The sequence below is a fragment of the Alligator sinensis genome, unplaced genomic scaffold (genome assembly GCF_000455745.1).
Source record: "Alligator sinensis unplaced genomic scaffold, ASM45574v1 scaffold300_1, whole genome shotgun sequence".
Taxonomy (NCBI): Eukaryota; Metazoa; Chordata; order Crocodylia; family Alligatoridae; genus Alligator; species Alligator sinensis.
Window position 1 is genome coordinate 991161 of NW_005842240.1, and position 8570 is coordinate 999730.

Below are 8570 nucleotides of genomic sequence, written 5' to 3' on the forward strand. Positions count from 1 at the left end.
TCTTTCCCTTTAATATCTGCAGCTGTTCATCCTTAAAGCTCAAGTGATCAAAGTCCATTTTATTATGTTCATTACTTGACACTGCAATAAGCTTCTAAAGAGAAGGAAAAAATAGTTAGATCAAGGCATCAATTTAAACTAAACAAGGTTCACACAAGAGTAATGACTCTGCTTCCAATAAGCCCATGGACCTGGTTTCCATAGAATCAGATGAGATGGGAAGATGCTGTTCTAGAATATCGTGGTACAATATAATGATTATTAACTCAATTCACTGACACAATTACTCCAGTCCTTTTAACTGCAAATGTATCTCCTGTTGATGCCCATTGTATCATTAGCTTTAATAATGTCCACTTGTATAGTTAAGGGCACTGCAAGTTATAACAGCAAGAGAACTGTTCTTTCTCTTCTGGTATATACGAATATGCCATGTATGTGTGGTAGTAATTGGGTGAAAATCTAATAGTGTTTCAAGATCTAGGAAAAGCCTACACTGAATGCAAATGGCAGGCAAGCAAAACAGAAACAGTGGGCCAGACTGGGAACCTCCTTACCTTTATTAATGAGCAGTTACTTATATGAACAATCCTAACAGGCCAGTCTCCTACTTCATACCATCACAACGTTCTTGTTGTAAATGAAGTTAAAGGTGAAAACATTGCTCCAGGATTGGGGTCTCTACTCAGGTAACACTCCATGAAGAACAGACTTGGTTCTTTGATAAAGGGCAAAAACAATGAACCTTTATGTAAAACAGAACAGTGAGTTAAAGGGAGTATGATTAGTCTACACTGAAATATGTAGTCATACTGAAGGTAATAGGACTACTTAAATAAGGAAGAACTAATGTGTTGAGTAATGCCTTGCAGAAAAGAGTCCCAATTTATTCATGTAAGAAGGGGGAACAAAAACAGTCGCTATCTGTGAATGAGAGCAAATTATAAAGACCTGAGTCTGCAAGATGTTCCCTCAACTCTTTCTGAAGAAGCATTTAAGAAGGATCAGATTCTCTGTGTTGAAAATGTAAGGACCCACATGACACCAAGAACATAACAGCTATGAAGAATCTCTTACAAAGCTGCCTTGTGTGATGGCTGCCATTCTGGCCAGCAGTAAGGCCTGAACTGGAGACCCACAGAAATAAAAGCATGGGACGTCACACGCCAGCTGGTTGGTTACCTGGAGAACTCGCATTCTCTGCCCGGGGCATAGAGTGGGCTCAATACCTGTGTAATGTAAATGTAATGTGTATTATAGCAGGAGGAACCAGGGGTCAGTTGACAGAGCTTTGGTGTTAATTTGGACCGCAATTCCCCAAAAACACCCAGGGGCTGGGGAGCAAGGGAAAAAGGATGAGGAAGGTGGAGGAGACTGGGTTAAGGGGGAGAGAGAGCAGCGTTCATGTGGGACCTGGGCAGCATTACACAGAGGAGTGCGCAGTGGAGCTGGAGATATCACTGGCTCGGTCAGCCAGGACTGTGACCTGAAAGAGCTGGACTCAGACTTGAGGGCAGCTGCAGGCTGTTGTTTGAGTGCTTTACAGACTGATGGCCTGTTTGGGGACACCTCCAGAGGTGTATGTGTTGGGGGGAGTTAAGGTGCTGAGTATATGTTATCACTGTGTTAATGCTTCTTTACCCATTCCCTCCCTTGGACTCACTGACTTGTGACCCTGACCCCTATGATTTTCTATATAAATGGGAGCTCTCCCTTGCTTTTCGTGCCAATTTCTGGGGCTGCAGGGTTGGCACAAATTGGTGGTAGAATTGGGATTCTGGAAGGGGGCTATCCCACAAGTGAGGCAAATGGGGATTGGAGGTCATAGGCCAGAAGGTGCTGCAGTTAGCGTGTCAATTTTGTTTGTTGTGTGGGTATTTGATCAGGGAAGATGAGTACCACAGAGGAGGGGGAACCCCCCTCCCATCCAGTGTCTTAAGATCTGTATTCAATCCAGCACCCTGCAGCGGGGAGCAACAAGAATGGGGGGACTGGTGTGAGCTATTTGAAATGGCAGCTTATTTAAATGGGTGGGGAATGAGGATGAGGATACAAAGCTAAAATTCCTGAATCTGTTGCTCACAGGAAAGACCAGAGAGGTCTACCATGGGCTTAGCAGTGAAGCCAAACAGGACTAATGGTAAGAAGACTTCAGCATAATCAGTACAAGAGTTTGGCATTGCCCTAAGATGATTAACTGGAAAGGCCTTCTCACAAGTCAGCCTAGATACAGGACCTGCTGGTTTGTGACCACTTTGTCAGCAATGCCTTCACTGGGGAGAAGCAGGTCCAGCTTCTGTTGGGGAGGCTTCATAGCCTGAGTGATGCCATAACACTAACCACTGAGATGGAGGTGATGAACAAGCTGGAGGCCCTAGATATCTAAGGTGCTGAGGCAAGGGTGCATCTGCATGCCAGGGAGAAGAAGTCAGGAGCACAGTTCTGCCAGCCACCCCCTGGTCCCGTCTACAGATACACAAATTACATACACATCACACCTGTGCAGAACTGGGGGGAAAAATACATCCAGGTTGGAATGACACCACTTGCCTCCTCTAGCATGAAGTGGGCAGAAAGCCTGTAATTGCTGCAGAAAGGAGGTCCTTAGGTGATACCAAGCTGTTCTGGTAGCTGCTTGACTACCCCAATTAATCATTTTGGCATAAGGTGAAGTAGTGGATAAAGTAGGGTGCAACTAGGACATTCCTATACCCCGGCCATTCCCATCTGTTAGTTGACCACAGTGTCTGCTGTGCGGGCCGGGAGTAGTTCGAGGCCCTCGGGGGCGCGCGGCGGGCTGTGGCCAGCAGCCCTGGCACGTGGGTCGGGGAATGCAGGCCGGCAGACTAGAATTAGGCACAGACGCTTAGCGGTTGATTAAAGATTACTTTACTTACACCGTAGATGGTCGCGGCGCAGGCAGGAAAACTTGCTTGAGTTGTAGTTACAGACAGAAAAGAAAAGAAGCGGACAAGAGTTCCTTCCACGTGAACTCTAGCCCAATCCGGCTGAAGGCTCTAAAAACCGCGAGCCCGTCGCGTCAACCGAAGAAAACAACTCGGAGAAGAGCTCTGGATACACTCACACGAAGTTTGCTAGGCTCCGTGGAACTTGTGCGCAGGGAAAAGGGGTTTGTCGAGGAATCGTTTGGCAATGGGGAGAGGCCAGAGGTTGATCAGACCCCTATAGCCTTCTCAAGGTACACGCTGGGTCCAATAGGCTCCGCAGCGCTTAGAGATCTTCACGAGACGTGAAGTTCTCCTCCTCCTGATAGTTGTGGAGTTCTCCAACTTGGGCGGAAACCACTCAAGCCTCTTATACGGCTAGCAAGCCAATCACTAGCCGCCACGTGGGAATAATTTAGAACTGGCCAATAGTGGGACACAAATTTGCATGCGGGTGGCGGGAACTTCTTTGCACCAGGGTTTTCTCTTTGCAACTGAGAAATGCACCCTGCAAAGAAAGCTCCTCGTGGTGGGAAATAATTTAGCAGTGCCAAAGCGCGCACACACAAAATCACACCCTTGGGTTGTGACATCTGCAAGGCATGAAAGCAAGCGGAAGCATATTGAATAAAAGGAATTAATGGAGGAATTTTCTGTGCTCATGATAGACTTTGCAATTTTCTTTGTTAATGAAATTGCCCAAATACCCCAAGTAGCTGCTAAGGAAGTGCTGAAGAAGCTCTTAAAAGATTTCAATAGCTTATTTAAGTTAATAGGAAAAAGACCTCCTCATTATCTAATTTGTTGATAAGCTCAGACACTTTTTGGAATGATTTCTTGCATAATTTACCTTTTTGGTGCATTATTTATAAGTCTCCATTCAGCTTGCAGCTCAGGACTTGGATATAGATCCCATACAGCAAGTAGTTTGTGTTACCTGGTGTCAGAGAAGTTGAAAATGTTACTGACACCCCAGGGAAATTTGAGTAAAACAGCAACGTAGTCAAAGTTAACCTTTCGGTGTTTTATTAATGTAAAATGCTCTCTTGTTACCTCGGAGGAATCTAATAATTGATCAAGGTCTATGCTAGTTGAAGGATTATGACATTTAGAGCCAGAAAATGATCTCCTTAGGATGCCAGGCATCAATTTTTGATTGAATTCCCTGCTGCATCAGAGTACTGCAGCATCGGTGCTCCCATGACCGTCTTAAGATGGTGAGTGGAAGATTTCTGAGGGCTCCATCTAAAAACATACAATGATGGGAAAGCCCAAATGCTGCATCACATGGGTGTTCAGAGGCTTGTGGGCAAATAGGTTGTGTATATGCAGAGCTGCCTAGCACTACTTAGCTGGTAGCTAAACATATTGTTCTTTTTCCTGCCACTAGTGAGCCATTCTGACATTAGCAGACTTCTGTCAAGTGGTAGCAGATGGCAAGGGCCTTGCCTGTGGGCTTCCCGGTGGAAGAGAAAGCATATATAAGTTTGCATATATCCTAAATGTAACATTTTGCTTGCATGCATATATATCACACACCCAACCCTGGAATAGAGGTGGTGATACAAAGCCCAGGCAAATCCTCCTTTTAGGAACCTCAACTCTACACCAATGGCTCCTACAAAGGAACTGTGTTTCCAGAACCAATTATGGGAAGTGGGCAGAGGGAAAGCTCTTCTGCTATTGCTCAGCTCACCCTTCTCAAAAGCTTTGCACAGAAACATACATAGCACCAACTAAAACAGCAGGTCTTCCCAAGACTGAAGCTAGTGAGCTTGCCCATCGTGAAGGCTATGAAAGGCCATATGCAATAGCAGTAAGTGCTAAACATGGTACTATCTCTCTGGAAAGTCTGTCTTGTATAGCCAGAGGATAATGATAAGGATAAGAATAAGGATGACTAACTGCTAGAATACCCACACTACATTTTCAGGACTAGACTGAGAAAAAAAAAAACCTGTAGTAGGGGTGAGATTAGAGTTTTCCATTCATCATTCTGTCAGAAATGGAATTGACCTTGCCAGTAAAAGTAGTAAGGTGAGCAATGGCTCCAGAAACAATGAATCCAATGCAATGCATGAAGATTAGAGAGAATCTGCCCAAGGCCTGGACTTCTGATCTGTCTCTGGGACCCCAGAATTCCCCTCACTTCATTGGCAACATAAATAAATGGATCTGAACTGTTCTCAGTGGTGGGAGATGACAGAACAAGGAGCAAAGGTCTCGAGCTGCAACAGGGGAAGTTTAGGTTACATATTAGGAAGAACCTTCTCGCTTGGAGAGTAGTAAAACACTGGAACAGGTTACCTAGAGAGGTAGAGGAAGCTCCCTCCTTGGATGTTTTTAAGACCTGGCTAGACAAAGCCTTGGCTGGGATGATCTAGTTGGGGCTGGTCCTGCTTTGAGCAGGGGGCTGGACTAGATGTGACCTCCTGAGGTCCCTCCCAACCCTCATTTTCTGTGGTTCTAAGATTCTAAAGAAACTCTTCATAGAAGAAGCCATAGACTCTGTGTGCCCTGCCCATTCCCTTCTGAAGGGTGAACAACTCTGAGCCTGATCTGCCCTGAGCTGAAACATTTTGTTATTGCTTTGGTTGTTTTGTTGACTAAAGCAGGGAACAATTTATTACTTCAGTTTTACTGTATGAGAATTTACTACTTTGCATGTCAGTCTTGGGGCCAGCTTGGCCCTATTAACATCAGAATCAGCGAATCTGAATGTTTCTTCCAAAGTATGCTTGATGTTTTATGTGAAATAATATCATCTGTCAAGCATGACAAAGCTAAACACTGATGCACTCTGTTCAGTCTCCTCTTGAAAACCACTTCTGGAGGGATTGCACCACCTCTGGAGAGAGTTTATTCCAAAGTCTGGACTCCCTCACTGTGAAGGAGTTTTTCCTGGTATTAATCCTGAAGCAGCCTTCCAGGAGTTTGTATCCATTGGTCGGGGTCTTGAAAAGCACCAGTCCAAGCATGGACCCCTGAGGGACACCACTGGCCACTTCACGCCAGGATGACACAGATCTGTTCATGAGAGTCTCTGGGTCCTACCTTGTAGCCAGTTTCCCACCCACTGAACCGTTGAGCAGCTGAGCCCACAATCATCCAGTTTTCCCACAAGGGTATTGTGGAATACTGGATCAAAAGCCTGTTGGAATTCTAGGTATATAACATCTACCTCGTCTCCCATGTCCAGGTGGTGAGAGACCTGGTTGTAGAAGGAGATGAGATTGGTAAGACAAGACCTACCCACGACAAAGCTGTGCTGACTGTTGTTCAGTATCCTACTTTCCACGAGCGCATCGCACATAGATTCTATAATGAGCTTTTCCAGGACTTTCCCTGGGATGGAAGTTAGGCTGATTGGCCTATGGTTGCCCGGGTCCTCCCTCTTCGCCTTGAAGATGGGCACAATGTTGTCCCTCTCCCAGTCCTCAGGGATCTCCTCTGTGCACCACAAATTCTGAAAGAGCTTCCACGATGACCTCAGCCAGCTCCTTCAGCACTCTTGGATGGAGTCCATCCAGTCCCGCTGACCTATAAATGTCTAGCTTTTCTAGTTGGTATTGCACCTGCTCAGCATCCACAGTGGGGAGGCTGCCATTACTGGCATGCCCCCTGTGATCCTTATCTCGCTTGTCTTTCCCCTTGATCTGGTGAAATACTGAAGCAAAGTGGGCAATCAGTTCAGTTTTTTCCTGAGTGTTGGTTACCAGCTGTCCCAAGGTGTTAAGCAGGGGTCCATACTTCCATTTGTTTTCCTTCTGCTCTCTACCTACCTAAAGAAGGACTTCTTATTGTCCTTGACTCCTGTGGCTAGCCTAAACTCAGTTGCTGAATTCATGAATCGCCCCATTTCATATCACGATTCCTGATCAAATATCAGTGAGGAGAGGAAATGTCAACCACTGACAACAGAGCAACCCTTTTTCCCTATGAAACTTCCACCTAAATAAAATAACTATGCAGGGAAGGCAGAGCTCCCATTTTAATAGAAACGACTTGGGCCAGAAAGTGAACCTTTCATGAAGTGGGGGAATTCATGAATTCCCCCACTTCATATCACAGGAATGATTTTCAAACTTGTTTGGACTTTTTTTTTAAATAGTATTTTTGCTTCTGGGCTCTTAGCCTTCCAGGTACACTGCAACCACATTTTCAAACCTTCCTTCACAACTGTGATTACTATAAACTTTTTGTGTTGATAAGCGAAGCTCAGATTCTCTTATGTTCACTTTACTGAGGCTCTGGGGCCTAAGGAAAATCATTTCTTACAGTACGATCTGCAATAAAATCAGCATAGCTGGCAGCACTGCCTTTGTCTAACTATTTTGCCAAAGCTTTTCCTTGCTCTGTGATCATTACAATGATTCTTCCTAGATAACCAGTTTTAGAAGATGACTGGTTTCAGGCGAGTGAGTTAGTGTATTTTTAAAAGAGCACCCAGAGCTTGGATGCGCACTTGTATTGCAGAATGGTAAACACCTAGAGAGAAATACTCAATCGACCACATTCAAATCAGCTAGTAATAGCCCAACTATATCAATTTAATTTCAGGCCTTACATTGAATCCTGATTGGAGTTTCAATCCTTTTATTTCATAGGCTCTACAGGTAATCGCCCTCCCACACAGCAGCACAGTGGGAATTAATTATGTAGCATATATAGTTATGTAAATGCAATGGCTTCTTCTCTCCGCCCACATTGCACTGCAAACTTGATTTTCCTAATGATGGCTGTTTGCAGCCATTTTGCATTCAGTTCAGTGCAGGCTGTCATTGCAAACCCTTGAAAAGATGGGTTGTGCAGCCAGTCCTGAAAGTTAACAAACTTGAGCTATTGCAAACCAGCAGTTTGCAAGATCACATGAGTATGCTCTAGCCATAGATCCCCAGCTGAAGACAGTCTTGGCAAAAGACAGATGTGGTAAAAAAGTGGCTTAGAATACTTACCTATTTATATTACAGCAGCATCTAAAAGCCCTTGTCATGAATCATGATCCTATTTGTGCTAGGTGTTGTCCTAACATATAGCAGAGATAGGGCCCCTGTCACCAAGAATTAACAATCCAAATACAAGATGAGACTATATGCAGTGAATGACTGGCAGAGCGGAAAAGCAATGAGAGAATTTTGGCCAGTATGTTAAGCAGTAGGGGTAAAGTGTATCAGCTGCCTAACCATTATGAAGCTTTAAATGGGAATCATAGCAACGACTTTTAAGAGATTTGACTCAAGGCAACGAGTTAGCTTTGAACATGTTCACGGGGAGCTCTTTTCATGGACAGGCAGCAGGAGAGAAAGCAGAAATGAAAGTGGCAGCACACAGGGGGAAATAGCAGAGCAGGTCTAAAAACATACCATGAGTGACTGACACCCAGTAAACTCCTGCATTACTTCACCTTACAGGTGGGAAAAGCTGAAACAGAAAGAGGTTCACTTTCTGACCCAAGACATTTCCATTAAAATGGGAGCTCTGCCTTCTCTGCATAGTTATTCATATTTAGGTGGCAGTTTAATAGGGAAAAAGGGTTGCTCTGTTGTCAGTGGTTGACATTTCCTCTCCTCACTGATATTTGGTCAGGAATCATTCTGGGGCCAAGCTACGTGGAAGAGCTGCTGT